At 39.6% G+C, this 14,406-nt stretch overlaps 1 protein-coding gene across 2 annotated transcripts in view; it reads right to left on the bottom strand.

The window, feature by feature from the left end:
• mid1 (midline 1) overlaps positions 1–13,194 on the bottom strand; it is a 66,246-nt gene extending 53,052 nt beyond the window's left edge. Inside the window, exon 1 of one of the 2 annotated variants that reach the window (XM_041806838.1) lies at positions 13,100–13,194. The gene's annotated coding sequence lies outside the window, so the exon portion shown is untranslated. Of the gene's footprint in view, positions 1–4,538; positions 4,645–13,099 lie in introns of those variants that run through there. The other variant, XM_041806835.1, reaches the window with a different exon arrangement.
• Positions 13,195–14,406: the final 1,212 nt, after the last annotated feature.

Here is a 14,406-nt window from a genome sequence, read left to right as displayed (position 1 = left end):
GAATCACAAGATCTTTAAATGACTCTTTGGTACAGTCTGGACGCTCAGTAGGGGGGGTGAATGGGAGGAAGGCATAAAGCTTGTGTTGCCATGGCGGTGAGGCGAGAGCAGCGATGCATCTTGGCGCCAGAGCCAAATGCCACTCTAATCTTTTCACTGGCAAACCTTCAGCTCTCTCTTCACAGCTTGTTTGTTTCTCAGTCAAGCTTACTGCTGCCTGTCACTCTGCAGTTCCTCCCTACATCCCCATGCCAATGTGAAGTCTGCTGTCATTTTGTAAGGAGAGGAAGACGGCATTAGCGGGGAAACAATACCTGAGATGGGTCACTTGAATCCCAGTGACCACGACTAAATGCTCAGAGGCTGACAAGTGAGGGGAAACAATGAGCGAATTAAGCATGACTTCCACTGTGATGCCTCCATCTGCATCCCTTCATCTGCACACACTAATGCATTTGTAAACAGCACATGTGCTTCCTATGTAGAACATGCAGCCAGAATGCTACATTATTGTCACTCCACTTTACTGCCTGAGCAAATTACAACAGCAGAAAATCTCTTCCCACTGCCCAAGGACACATCACAATATCTTCATTAACTGCCTGTGCATTAAGCGCGGTGCCGCTTTCTTCTCTTCACAATGAGGTGCATTTCAAAGCAATAAAATGCCATAAAAGTTATGACATTTACATGCACGGGGGAGTAAAAGTGAAACTTGAAGCTTGACTTTATAAAAGGCGTAAACGGTTTGTCACACCAGGGTCAGTCTAGAGTCACTCACCCTCTTTGAACTGTGCTAAACACTAAGTGGAAAAATGTCTGTTTCTGTTTTAAACATTCAAATAAAAAAGAAAAAGAAAGAAAAAGTAGTCTCGGCTGTGGTTTTAGCAGCAGTTCCCACCTCAACCAATGGAAACCAAACTTGATCCTTGCTCCAGGCTAAAATATAAAGCTCTCTGTGGCTTTTAGTCTGGAAAACTGGCATTCACATTTTTGTCTTCACTCACATCTGAAGAAGTTACGTTTCCACAAATCCAAACAAATGTTTCACTTTAAAACCATATATTTGACATTTGAAAATGTTTAAACTTTGACAAAAGTGAAACTGACTGCTCCAGCTATGGTGGCCTGGAAGTGCAATATAACATTACAAAGTCTGAAACACTTTTACAAAGTTTGAAACAAATGAGCGTTAACGAAAACATTTTTACATTTCAGAAGACAAATTCACATTAGCAAAACACATTTACAAACGACAGAACAAATATGAATTCTACAAAACAAATTTACAAACAGCCAAAATTTAAAAATACAAAGTCTAAAACACAAAACTTGAAACATATTTACAAAATCTGATACTAAAGATTACAAGTCTAAAACACTTACACAAAGCTTGAAACATATTTAAAAAGTGAGATAGAGCTTACAAGTCTCAAACATTTTTACAAAGTCCGATTAAAAGATCACATATCTGATAAAGAGACAAAGCTTGAACACATTTACATTACCCAAACCTTTTAACATTCCGTAACAGAAATCTACATAACATTTTATAAATGACAAAAACTGATTTACATTTTACAAAACAACCTTAATAAAAAGAAGAAAAAACAAAAAGATGAAATCTGAAACACTTTTACCAAAACTTGAAACGATTTTATAAAGGCAAAAACCTTTAAAAAAAAATCATAATTTAAGAAGCAAATTTATAATCTAAGAAACACTTTTAAGAAGGATGACAAAAATACATTTTGCAGAGCACAAAATACTTTTGCATCTTCTGCAACAAATATCAAATGATGGAAGCTTATGGAAAAGGATTGTACCAAATGCCAGAACAAACCCAAGATTTGTAAAAGTGTTTCAGGCATTGACTTTTTTTTATTGGACTTTGTAAATTTGTTTCATGTTTTGTAAAAGTTTTTTAAGTTTTGTAACCTTTTTTCAGACTTTGTAAATATGTTTCAAGCTTTGTGAAAGTGTTTTAGACTTTGCAATCTCTTTATCGGACTTTGTAATCTCTTTATCAGACTTTGCAAACGTGTTTCAAGCTTTCTGAAAGTGTTTCAGACTTTGTAATCTCTTTATCCGATTTTGTGATCTTTTAATCGGACTTTGTAAATATGTTCCAAGCTTTGTGAAAGTGTTTCAAACTTGTGATCTCTTTATCAGACTTTGCAAACTTGTTTTAAGCTTTGTGAAGGTGTTTCAGGCTTTTGTAATCTTTTAATCAGACTCTGTAATCTCTTTATTAGATTTGCAAATATGTCTCCAGCTTTGTAAAAGTCTTTCAGACTTGTAATCTTTTAATCAGACTTTTCAATCTCTTCATCAGAATTTGTAATCTCTTTATCAGACTTTGCAATCATGTTTCAAGCTTTGTGAAAGTGTTTCAGACTTTGTAATCTTTTTATCGGACTTTGTAATCTCTTTATCAGACTTTGCAATCATGTTTCAAGCTTTGTGAAAGTGTTTTAGACTTGTAGTCTTTTCATCAGCCTTTGTAATCTCTTTATCAGACTTTGCAAATATGTTTCAAACTTTGTAAAGGTGTTTCAGACTTGTAATCTTTTAATCGGACTTTGTAATTGTTTAATTGGACTTTGTAAATATGTTTCAAGCTTTGTGAAAGTGTTTTAAACTTGTAATCTCTTTATTAGACTTTGAAAACTTGTTTTAAGCTTTGTGAAGGTGTTTCAGGCTTTTGTAATCTTTTAATCAGACTCTGTAATCTCTTTATTAGATTTGCAAATATGTCTCCAGCTTTGTAAAAGTCTTACAGACTTGTAATCTTTTAATCAGACTTTTCAATCTCTTTATCAGAATTTGTAATCTCTTTATCAGACTTTGCAATCATGTTTCAAGCTTTGTGAAAGTGTTTCAGACTTTGTCATCTTTTTATCGGACTTTGTAATCTCTTTATCAGACTTTGCAATCTTGTTTCAAGCTTTGTGAAAGTGTTTTAGACTTGTAATCTTTTCATCAGCCTTTGTAATCTCTTTATCAGACTTTGCAAATATGTTTCAAACTTTGTAAAGGTGTTTCAGACTTGTAATCTTTTAATCGGACTTTGTAATTGTTTAATTGGACTTTGTAAATATGTTTCAAGCTTTGTGAAAGTGTTTTAAACTTGTAATCTCTTTATCAGACTTTGAAAACTTGTTTTAAGCTTTGTGAAAGTGTTTTAGACTTTTGTAATCTCTTTATCAAACTTTCAAATCTCTTTATAGATTTGCAAATATGTTTCAAGCTTTGCAAAAGTCTTTCAGACTTGTAATCTTTTAATCAGACTTTGTAATCTATCAGACTTTGTAATGTCTTTATCAGATTTGTAAATATGTTTCAAGCTTTGTAAAAGTGTTTGAGACTTGTAATCTCTTTATTAGACTTTGCAAACTTGTTTTAAGCTTTGTGAAAGGGTTTTAGACTTTTAAAATCTCTTTATCAGACTTTGCAAACGTGTTTCAAGCTTTCTGAAAGTTTTTTAGACTTTGTAATCTCTTTATCAGATTATGTGATCTTTTAATCGGACTTTGTAAATATGTTCCAAGCTTTGTGAAAGTGTTTGAGACTTGTAATCTTTAGTATCAGATTTTGTAAATATGTTTCAAGTTTTGTGTTTTAGACTTTGTATTTTTGAATTTTGGCTGTTTGTAAATTTGTTTTGTAGAATTCATATTTGTTCTGTCGTTTGTAAATGTGTTTTGCTAATGTTAATTTGTCTTCTGAAATGTAAAAATGTTTTCATTAACGCTCATTTGTTTCAAGCTTTGTAAAAGTGTTTCAGATTTTAAAACCATATATTTGTCATTTTATATTGCACTTCCAGGCCACCGTATCCATCAGAGCTTATTTGTGAAATAACTAGAAGCCACAATGTAATCCAGTCCAGAGGTTGGGCTGCACACAATAACAATTGTATTTTTTTTTGTTTAAGTATTTGTATAAGTGGCAGTAAAGATGATGATATTCTCAGCGTAATCCTTGTCGAATTACTTCCGGAAAAATATGATGCATTATACACTATTCCCTTATCAATAAGTAACAGCTCTGTCAGAATAATTATTCAAAAACAAATGAATATTCATCCCCACTAAATAAGGCCATTTGCTGCCTGAGGCGGTCCTTTGGGTGCTGCTTGGCACATCAGGCAGTATTAATTGGAAAAACACCTGAAAAAGGGCCAGAAAAACGCTCCTGAAGGAGCAGATAAGTTGGAAAAAATAGGCTGTGAAATGTGATGTTAGATAAACTTTGATGGAAGATATAAATGGAGATTTTAATGGGACTTTTAGAGAAGACATTTGATCATTTTATGAGATCATGCCTCACAAGTGCAAACTCGTTTTTCACCTAACAAATAAATCCTGAAATCTGAGCATGACTCACAGTGTCCCAATCCAGATTATATCAAGAATACAAGTTTATAGAATCACTGAACAAGAGCAATATTGTTCAAACTGTCAACTTAATTACTCATGAAATTAAAAAGATAGCATTTGAATGAGATTCTGCAGGAAAAAGTTAGCCAGACTTACATGAATCCTCCAGGATGGTCCTTTAAAATGCACATGCAGATCCCAGTGATGGTTATTCAGCAGCACATGGATGAGAGACTAAACAAAACACATAGTAGCATCCCGTCCCACACTCTCTCCCTCATTGCCACTGCTCCCCACACCCACACCCAGCCCCAGCCGTATGCTCATACGAGCGTAAAACGTAGCCAGGAAGCATCACTTCCACTGGGTCATCACGTATACTGTCTCCATTAATGCTCTGCCTCATCAACCCCCACCATCCTCCCCCCCTTACCTCCCTCTCCGGGGTTGAGCTCTTGCCCCTGGCTCCCCTACCCTCCTCCCTGCATAAAAAAAGACAAAGATGTAGCAAATGGAGAGACAAAGGCAGGGTGTATAAACCTCAGGGACCCCAGTTTTGATGAGTTTCCGACTAACGCAACCAGGCCCCAAACAGATGGGATCAGTCTTGGGGGCTCAGCTGTACCATTGCATTTAATACACACGCTCCATACATCCTCATAATAAATGTTTATGCTGCTCACTTTATAGCACTCCTCACATCAAGAACCACACACGACTACAAAAGAAGACCAAACAGAACATCTTTATCACATTATGTCGGCCATTAAACCTTGATAAAATGGCTGTAATTAAAGTCTGGGGGCGCACAGCTAATCGAGTTAGCACAGGCGTTGGCATCAAGATTGTCTTTTTGAGAGCAAAACACTGATCTAAGCGGCGATGACTATTCTCTAACGAGGACAGCGACTCCTCATTTTGCCAATAAACAATAAGATGAAAGTAGATTCTGCCCTAATCATGGCAAAGGTTCAACATTTTAATTGCCTCCATCCCCAAGGCGCACTGCCCACAACTAAGCAACACGCAATCAATGCAAACACTGAGCGAATAAATGAACATGTTAGCAGCGTGCCAATTAACACTTACTGCTATTTATCTTTGACTTCCAGGGAGGTGTTAATTTAATATAATAGTCACTCTTTTCTCTGGTGAAGCAATGGATGACACGTTGAAATAAAGTGTGTAAAATATCTACTCTGCATGTAATTCCAGCCTGATGTGTACATTCATTCGTTGTGTAAACATATAGGACTGTTGTGAGCATTGACCTGGAATTGATTTTTTCCTTCTGAGCATGCTGTAGCTTTATTGGTGCTGTGTTCATTTTGCCAACAAAGGAATCGATTTCCAACTTGTTTCCTTGCTGGAATAGTGTAGCAAACAAACAAAAGGTGCAATTTTAGCTATTGTGATAGAATAAAGGTTTTAAATAAGCAGACTGTTAAACCACTCCACTTCTAAAAATACAGGCTACAGCCATTTTCCCTAGTAAAAATGCCCCTAAATCCTTTGTTGACCATTCACACGTTTCTCAAGTTTTCCATGCTGGGGTGAAGGGTGGAGGGTGTTGACTCAGGGGGCAAGTCATGATGGAAAAAGATGCTGCAGAAAGTCTACATGGTGGAGTAATCAGTGGAGTACAAAACTACAGCTGTTTCCAAGGCATGGCTAACCTTGCAAAGCAGGTGGATACGCCCGTCTTCTTGTTTCTCACTGGCGACTCCATCTTGCAAAGCTCCCGTCTGAACCATTTGGGCCTGGTTAGAAAGTGGCAAGACCAGTCAGCGACGAGGGGCAGTACTTTGTGACGTAAGCAAGCCGCAACAAGAGGCCGGTGCAATTATGGTGGAAGACACTAGTGTGGATGCTGCTAAAGCGCCAGTTTTATCAGACATTTTAAAAGACATTTCTTCGTTAAAAGACAAAGAACAGCAGTGAGTTGTTTTCTTTTCAAAAATGGCAAAAGTCATGCACTGACATGTCTTTAGTCACCATGGTTCGCGTTATTCCTCGGTAGCTGCGCATGCGCCCCTCGGTCACAGCTACATCAAGTGTTTTGTCGCTCTGATTGGCCCATAAAGATGTGACAGACAGAACATTCATCCAGTTACACTTTTTTTCAAAGCCTCTGCCCTTTCCCAAACGCTTAGTATTGAAGGTTTTCCAGATGAATGTGTGAAACAAGTCCATCTGGAGTGTCAGGTTAAGGCATGGCATCATCCAAAGAAACCATCCTATGTGGGACCCCGCCTCTATAGATGGCTCTGGCCAATCTGAAACAAGACAGTTTGACCTTGTAAGCAGCTGTTCCCAGTCCTTACCATTTCCCTACTTAGTACCGCCCCCCTGATTACCGGGGCCACAGTAGGAAGGGGGCCTTGAGGAGCCTGCAATGAAAAGTGTGTTTTTATCTGTATTTTTTCTTTGTAATTAGAGTCTTAATTGAATCAAAAGCAACAAAATGAATCAGTCAACAGACTGAAATTTGTATCAAATAGAGTAAAATAAACATTGCAGGGGCCGCTGCTCCTCACTTAAAAAATTCCAAATGGTATAATCCTGCGCTATGAAATAACACAAGTAAATTCAATTTAACCATAGTAAAACATATTGCTCATAAATGGGAAATTATGCCTCAAAAATACATTTAAATGCATATATATTTGTGAACAATTATGCAACATTCGTGCTTGGCTAGCCGGTTAAGGGGGGGGGGGGGGGGGGGGGGGTAATATTCTTTCTTGGGGCCCAAAATCCCTGGCTACACCCCTGTTAGTACCACTTACTTTTCCAGCTTTTTGATGCCCCATCCCTACTTTTCTGAGATGAATTGCTGCAGTCAAATTCAAAAATGTGTCAGTTTCAACATCTACATCTTTACATTTTACACAGTGCCCCAACTTTTCTGGAACTGGGGTTGTCTTTACTGAGCAGTAAACCACTATTTTTGTCTCATTAAGGAATTTCTCACAATAAGATAGAAGAGCTATTAAAGTCCCCTTCTTGTTTTTGCTGGCTCCTGTTCTTCCAACTGAGCTAAACAAGCGCCTGCCTTTCTTGTTTTTATTCTGACAATAATATCTGAAGCTATTTGATAAATTAAAGAATATTTACTTAGATTAAAAAGTGTAGTAAATAGACACTTGAGAGTGTGCCAGGCTATATGATTTGCTGTGCAATGAATCTTGAGATATGCTTGGTCAACAAAGAATCCCCATGATGGATCCTTAATCAGCCAGAAAGAGACGGACTCATTTGTCAGCTGCAATTTGGGCAGCCTTCATAATAGGGCAGCCAGTGATGCTCTGCTGTGATGTAATCCGTCTTCAAATGTGCACTCCAGAGGCCTTTTAGTATTTCTGCACATATATTTTGGCAGCTATGGTATTTACAGACCCACAAAACATGGAATGAGCCAGCCCAGTCTTTTCTTGTCTGGTCCTTCTATGTGAGAAAACAGGAAATCTAAAAATCTGTGCTGATTGTGACATCACAATGAGTCATTATATCAATACCTGCTCCTCACCTGGAGTCTCCACCCATAAATCTCCACCAACAGTCATGGAAGCACACAGCTGTGGCCATGCTGGCACGCCCCACAGAAAAGTGGGGTGGGGTGAGATGGGGCTCCCTTTCATTTAAAGAGACACACACCAAAAAAAACTGTTCTATGAAAGGCCTTGTGAAGCTGGTTTATAACCTCCTTTAGTGCTCGATCTAGTTTGATTTTTTTTTAGACCACAGGGGAGTGTGTTTAAAGGTAGAAAAAGATTATTATATGTCACCTTTGAACTTTGACATAGCTTGCATGGCAGTTTTATTTATTTGTATCAATACTGCATGTAATTACATATATAATAAGAACAATCTACTTCACCAGATCTTCACCAGGCATTGGCCATAGCCCACTGCGGTGCTTTCATGTTAGACATGATTGTTTGGTACCACACCCTGGCATGATTGCTCCCCCTCCCTTTTTCCCCTGCTGGTCTGCTTTTACCTTAGTAACATCATTCAGTGTCATCATTCTGAGCACACCAGTATATGCACAGTCTGATATATTAGGTGGTGGGATGCATGAATAAGAATATAAAAGAAGAAGAGACAACTATCGCAACCTCATAAAGACAATGGCGTCCTTCCTACAAAAGGCATTTTCATTATTTTAAGATGACAAAAAAGTACAAAATTAAATTGTTGATTTCATAAATCACGCATGGTCAATATAAACAGGCTTTTTTGACAAAAAAATTCCAGAAGAACCCCTCTTTAATGTCAAAGTGAAAACAGATTTCTACAAAGTGATGTGAATTAAACAAAAATATGAAATGTCAATAAGTGAGTGCATAAATATTCACCTCCCTTTAACGAGACTGACCTAATTCAACAGAGGTCCAGCCAACTGGTGCTACAAGTCTCACAAATAGTAAAGTGTGGATCACCTGAGTGCAGTGAATGTGTCTCAAGTGATTGTAGTATAAAGACCCCTGTATTTTGAAGGACCAGTCACTGGTTAATCAGTATTCATGGCTACCATTACACCACGGAGACAAACCCCCCCCCCCCTGTATCTAAGGCCCTGTCCACATGGAAACAAAAATTATATATTGCCGTTTCGTTTTGAAAAAGTCTTCCGTAAACATGGGATCGTTTCAGGAAATATCTGCTTAAGCATGGAATCACTGAAATGACTGAAAACACTGTAGTGCATATGCCAAGCCTGTATGTGGCGCTGTATTGGTGTCACGGAAATGCACTACAAGAGAAGAAGAAGCTCACAGAAAACTGACACAAACTTATTCTAGTTGCCCTTCTGGTTGTTCTCCGTGTTGGAGTTAAGAACATATGGTGTGTGTGTTTCGTGGTGGTGGTAAAGGAGGATCAGATTTTGCTGTAAAAGCCATAACAAGCTCTTTAGCTTCTGCAGCACGAACACAACCGTGTAGTCCGCCATGATTGTTTTGGCCGGACCCGCGCAGGTGCCTTAAGGGAGGTACGCTGTGTGTGACCCGTTTTCAATAAAGTATCATTTACAGTCATCCAAAACGCTGTTTCCGTGTGGATGAAACACCAATACGACAAAACACTTTTGCCTATACGCTTGAGTTCATCTCCGTGTGGATGGGGCCTAAGAAAACTTGAACCCCCTCAGGGTTGACACGAAAAAAAATTGTGATACTTTGTGGCAAAAATTAACATAAATTGTACTTTGTTGTGTAAATCCAAATAAAGTAGCCCTAAACACAATTACCCAACAACCACTGTATGAATTATGTATAATTGTTATGACATGATTTCTGTTGATATGTACAGATCTACTTTTAACAACCTCAGGGAAGACAGTGCCTCACTCTGAAATCTCTGGCGCCCCCCTAAGGGGGTCCTAGACCCCAGATTGGGAACCAGGGCTCTGAGCAACTCAGAGAAAAGGTTATTGAAAAGTATAAGCCAGAGGATGGATATATAAAACAATCCAAGGCACTGAACATTAAATCATCCATCCATTTTCTATACCGCTTATCCCGTTTGGGGTCGGGGGGTGGTGGAGCCTATCCCAGCTGTCATTTGGAGAGAGGTGGGGCAACCCTGGACTGGTCACCAGTCAATCGCAGGGCTGACATAGAGAGACAGACAACCAGGCACGCACACACACCTATGGCCAAGTTTAGAGTCACCAATTAACCTAAAGAGCAGGTTTTCGGTAGTGTGAGGAAGCCGGAGTACACGGAGAGAACCCACATGTTCATGGGGAGGACATGCCAACTCCGCACAGAAAGGCCCTGACCGGGAGGCGAACCAGGGACCTTCTTGCCGTGAGGCAACAGCGCTAACCCACTAACGACTAACAGTTAAATCAATCATCAAGAACTGGAAGGATTATAGCACGTGTAAATCTGCCGAGATCAGGCTGTCCTCACTAACTGAGCAACTGTGCAAGAAGGAGACTAGGGAGAGAGGCCTTCACGTCAAGTGGAGTTCACCTAAAGGCACGTGGCTCCATGGTCAAGTGTATAAAGTTCTTTGATCTGATGAGACAAAAATTGGTGCTTTTTGGCCATGGGACACCGAACACCATAATTGCACCATCCCCACTGTGAAGCATGGTGGTGGCAGCATCACGCTGTGGGGATGCTTCTCAGCATCCGGCCCTGGAAGGCTTGTAAAGATAGACAGTAAAATGCATGTGGCAAAATAGGAAAATCCTGGAGGACTGTGTTACTCAGTCAGAACTACAGCCTGAGAGAAGTTTTGTTTTCCAGCAAGACAACAACCAGAAGCATAAAAGGAAGTGTATGCTTTTTATAGGCAGTGTATTTTTATCATTGTATTGTCATGCAGTTCAAATAAGGTTTGATGATTTGCTCTCTGGATGAAGTTATACAATATAAAGACCTACCAAAATACAGTTCAGACCAAAGGAAGCACTCCTAAATCCATCACCACGTAAAAAACCCTTTTGTCTGTGGTTAAAAACAGCAGAACAACTCCAGTAATGTCTGTCGTTTTTCATATTCAAACCAAAGAGTGAAGGACTTTTGGGAAAGTAGTGTGTCATGTGTTTTGTTTGGTCCACACACCACAGAGCTGTTGCCTCAAAGTCTCTGCTTTTTATTTTTGCTGAAAAAAAGTCTCCTTCTGAGAGGGTGCGGTGAACGCCTGCTGCATTCTTTGCTGCTCGGAGAGGTCTGTAATTGCTTCCAGCTTCTACTGTAGAAAAGTGGTGTCACGTCTTTATCAAGAATCTCCCTTCAACAACATCCAGTTAGACTGATAAGAGATGTACGTTGAAGCTGTCAACCTCTCTCCGAACTCTGTCTAGCTCCCTGAATGTAAGCACTTTTTTATTACAAGTAGCGGCGGCAGTTATATAGGACACATTTAGCTTCATTTCAACACCTACACTGATTTTTCATCCTGCAGTCAGAGAAACTGAGTCGCTGCACGCTCAGACCTCCTACACCCAGAAATGCTGGAGGAGGTCTGAACATCTGTTGTGCTGTGCTGTGTTCGTGTGTCCAAGGAGACAAAGTCAGAGCCAAAAGGCAGGAGCCCCAGCTGTCAGGATCTGGGTCGGCTGCATCCGGGGCCGAGGGATGTTTTCAAAAAACACCTATGACAGTGTTGTCACTTTCACTGCTTCACTGATAAGCAAAAATCTATAAAGCACTTGGATTTGAAAGGCCAGCTGTGCTACAGATGCTCTAAAGGTTAGAAAGCAGTCAAAGTGATTAGTTTTCTGTTTCTGCTGGCTCTTACAAAATATTCTCACTTCATCTACGTGTCAACAAAGCATTCCTTCATCCCGGTGTGGGACACATTCCTCAGTCTTGGCCTCTGACGTGCGTTCTCTGGAGTTTAAATTGGATTAAACTTTGGCTTTTCTAGCAGAGATATCACTGATAAAGATACACACTCATGCAAGCACCCAATTTCCATCCACCATAACTGAGTGTGACAGGGAGACCAAAGCAGCATCAGCTCTCACCCTGTCACAACAAGCGGGCCCAGAGAAGTCACAGCTGCTGATGGAGCTGGCACCGCTCGCCCCGGTGGAGACAGCCGTGTTTATCATTTGAAGGAACAGGACAGTTAAAAAAAGGATGGAAAAATACACAGAAAGCACTCAAAAAAAAAAACAAATTGAACAAGCTCGCTTTCTGTATTTAATGTAAAAAAGAGGAAGGTCGAATAGGCGTAATTCAATTCTGCAGCAGAAAACAAAGAAAGAATACTTCAAGTCTCTAAAAACTAAATACCAGGGGGGCGTTTTAGAGGAATAACAGAACCAGATGCTGGCATGAAGGACAGAACTAAAAACCAAAATGAATTCACCAGAGTTCCCAGTCCACAGTTATTTGGCACAACGAACATCCTGTTCTCTCTCAGACAGCATGGCATTCTCACCAAAACAAAAGTTAGACAGAGAAAAGACACAAGCTTTCACTAGTAAAAAGCAGGAAAAACATGTTTACATGCAAAGGAAATGTCACATTTCTGCCAGTTCAAATCTCCCAGCTGTTATTTTATGATATCAGTGTGTTGAGCTGTCAGCAGATGTGATGCATGTGCAAACAAGAAGGAACTTGTAGCTACGGCAACACGCTTTTTTTTTCACGTAACTCAGTGTTAATTTTGTTGACAAAAAATTGACTACACCTATTTGTCGACGGCCTTTTTTTTCCCATGATAAAAACTAGACTAAACCTGAGAAAAATAGATCTGTGATGACTAAAACTGACAAAAACTAAGTTTAGTTTTTATCAAAATGACTAAAACTAGACTAAATGTAATTTAGTTTTCATCGGGCATTCAAAATTCGTGTGGCTGACTAGAATGTTTTGAGTTTTCGTCAACTAAATGTAGACTAAAAGTAAAAAGGATAGAAATGACTAAAATGTGACTAAAACTAAAATGCATTTCATTTAAAGATTAAACTAAGACTAAAATTAAAAATAGCTGCCAAAAATAACACTGACAACGTGCATATTTTGTGCAAACTTGGGTGCATGCATGCATCTTCATGACTGTGCACACTGCTGTTTGCTGAGTCACATCTCCACACAGACAACCTGCAGACACCAATCCTTCTGCACGAGCTTTTTGGCCTTCAGCTTTAAGAGTCTCATAGCCTCATGCTACAAAAAATTCAACACCTCTCTCTAATGAAATTCTCTCTGTTCAGCCTTACTAATCGTGCCTTTATCAGATCTTACCTGCTCCCCCATGGCTGCAGCTGATAAGTGTCTCCTCTCTGTGAATGAGTACGCCACTAATACTGAGTTTGACTGTTCGGCAGCTGGTACTTCCCCTGAGGTAAAACAGACAAGAGACAGGAGGTGGAAGGTGTTTCTGTCTGCATACACTCCCCTTTTGCCGGGGTGTGTACGTACGAACACATACCTCTCTGACATAAACTCAGCCTCTCATCTGCCCTGCAGGTTCACACAGGAGCACGGAAAGCTCCTGGGACAAGCGCTTGCACAAGCCGGTGTTGACTAAGGAAGATAGTCATTATGCACAAATGTAAGCAAAGTTGGTGAATCTGTTCTTTGCACTGGCACTGATAATGGCACTTAAATGTTGCTGTAGTTTCTGCAGGTAAAGCAGAACAGCTTTGTGAAATCTCTCTAAGGCTGCACTCATGTGTCGTACGTCAGCATCAGATAATAGGGATAAAGGGCTCTCTTCATCACAACAGGCAGCTGTGCTGAGTTACCAAACAAAGAATAATAAGGCTCAAGCTGAAAGAGGCGAAGCAGAGAGCACAGAGACAGCAGAGGAGAAAAAACTTTCTATTAAGCAAGAGAGAATTGGTTTCCTCCACCCTAATGAGAATTCATCCTGTGAGATAGATGAGTCAGTCTGACAACAAGATTCCACACTTGCAATAATGAGATCATATTCAAGGAATCAGGCGTACTTCCCTTGTGTGGAAAACACATCAATGATAACAAACATTTTTGAGATCTAGTCTTACCTTGAAGAATTTTGTCATTTCTTCCACTCACAGTCACTGAATATTTACATTCCTAGTGCATACATGATGGAGGAAATTTCATGGATTTACTCTACTCATATAGAACATTTTAGCTTTTTAAGATCACACTAAACACAGAATTGAAAAACCTTCCTCTCAGAATCCTGAAATCAAAGCCACTCAGGGGAGAAAACTAGAAACCAAGGACTCAACACCTCCTGGAAATGGAAAGTTATAACTCACACAGTAGCGTGAATAAAGCTAAAGCTTTTCAGATACAGGAGTAACAGCAGTGAAGGTCGTCACAGTTATCTCCTACATCATGTGTAAAAGGTCTCCCCTTTCAGATTTCACCAGTTACCCTCAACAAAGACGCTTTCTGCCCCGCTAAATAACCTCGACACCCAGCCTGCCTAGAGAGGTGACTAAACCCCAGTGAAAGGGCCCTTGTCATTTATTGGTCGTATCAATATATGTGTGTTTCATAACTCGCACTGGTCTTTTCATTAATGTGTGCACTTTTAACCCACTTTTGCCTCTTTT

This window comes from Cheilinus undulatus, linkage group 15, assembly GCF_018320785.1.
Source record: "Cheilinus undulatus linkage group 15, ASM1832078v1, whole genome shotgun sequence".
NCBI classification, from domain to species: Eukaryota; Metazoa; Chordata; class Actinopteri; order Labriformes; family Labridae; genus Cheilinus; species Cheilinus undulatus.
This window is presented reverse-complemented; position numbering and strand designations above follow the sequence as displayed.